Source organism: Nyctereutes procyonoides, unplaced genomic scaffold, assembly GCF_905146905.1.
Source record: "Nyctereutes procyonoides isolate TBG_1078 unplaced genomic scaffold, NYPRO_anot_genome, whole genome shotgun sequence".
Classification (NCBI taxonomy): Eukaryota; Metazoa; Chordata; class Mammalia; order Carnivora; family Canidae; genus Nyctereutes; species Nyctereutes procyonoides.
In genome coordinates, this window is record NW_026575047.1 from 55,545,722 (window position 1) to 55,547,432 (window position 1,711).

The 1,711-nt window shown below is 38.7% G+C and overlaps 1 pseudogene; it reads left to right on the plus strand.

The window, feature by feature from the left end:
- The first annotated feature begins 377 nt into the window (after positions 1–377).
- Positions 378–1,041, plus strand: LOC129510215 (S-formylglutathione hydrolase-like; annotated as a pseudogene).
- The last annotated feature ends 670 nt before the right edge of the window (positions 1,042–1,711 follow it).

Consider the following 1,711-nt stretch of genomic DNA (forward strand, 5'->3'; position numbering starts at 1 on the left):
GGTAGATGCTCACTCAGCAGTGTTCATAAGCAGATTGGTCTTTGTGAGCAACAATCCATGTTACTGGCCCCGTGTATATCTTCCATCCCTTCAGTGATAACCACTTTGTTCATGAGCCCACTGAGTAATTACAGAGTGGCTGGGGATAAACACTGACTGCTATCCACAGAATGGGACATCCTATCCACTAGATTGTTGGAATCCTCCTCCTCTGCTAAGGTAACCCTTTGTTGAACATTTGCAAGGGCTCAAATATTTCCATATTTTTGCCCATTTAAAAATTCCTTCCTGGTTCTAGGTGCTTCTTCTTTCCCCACTGTCAATCTCAGAGGATCATTTATCATATAGTATAGACAAAGTAATTGGTCATGAGAAGAATGACATTGAAATAGATTTCCATCAACAAGTGCTTTGGTGGATTTCAGGAAGTTTTTGAACATGACAGTGTTGAAGTGGGCTGCAAAGTAGAAGCTAAAGAGAAGATGAGAGCTGGGACTCTGGCATCAGTGCTGGGTTTTATGTGGATGCAACTGGAGGTCCTTGGAAAACTAACTACAGAATGTACTCTTCTGTAACTGAGGAGCTTCCCCAACTCATAAATGCCAATTTTCCTGTGGACCCCCAAAGGATATCTATTTTTGGCCACTCTATGAGAGGATGTAGAGCTGATCTGAGCTTTGAAGAATCCTGGAAAGTACAAATCTGTGCCAGAATTTGTTCTGGTTTCCAACCTAGGGTTCTGTTCTTGTGACAAAAAAATCCTTTAGTGAATATTTGGAAACAGATCAAAGTAAATGGAAGATGCTACCTATCTTGTGAATTCTTATCCAGGTTCTCAGCTTGATATACTAATTGATCAAGGAAAAAATAACCAGTTCCTTTCAGATAGACAGTTATTACCTGATAACTTCATAGCTGCATGTACAGAAAAGAAAATCCCTGTTATTTTTAGATTACAAGAGTTATGATCATAGCTACTACCTCATTGCAACCTTTATTACTGATCACATTGGACATCCTGCAAAATACCTGAATACATAAAAACTTCACATAAAATAATTTCTTCAGGATTATAAAATTGCAACAAACATAATTACAAGGAAAAGAGATTTCAAAACATTGGAGATCATAGCACTAAAAATGCATCATTCTATAGTTGAATCACTTTCCAAATAAATACAGAAACCCTGGGGTGGGGGGAGTCTACCTATATACCTCTTCCCTAGATTTCCTTAGCATCATTTTTCTAGTCATGTTTCCTCCAATCTCTGACCAACCAGCCAATTCTCAAGAATTGGTATATAATCTCAAGTCTGGAAATCTGTTCTTCCAAGCAGAGTAAACAATTAACTACACTTACAAAGTTCTGCCCACTGGGAGTTTTCTCTTTACTATTGTCCTGCAAGGATGTCACAGAAAGGGGCTGTATTCCTGCAGTTGTCTATTTTCACATGGTGTCTGCCTAACATGCAAACCATCTATAAACTGAGCTTGAATTTTCTCTTCCTCTGTCAGCTGATTGTAGAGAGCTCCCTATGAGACCATAGTTGCCTTATCTCAAGCAGACTGTCAAGCAATAGTGTTTATACTACTTCTGTTTGAGGATGGAATGCACACCAAACTATATAGATAGGTGAGTCAAACTATTTCCAGCTCATGTTGAATAGCTCAGATAACTTCGTTCTTTACTGAAGTCCTGTAACCAACTAAA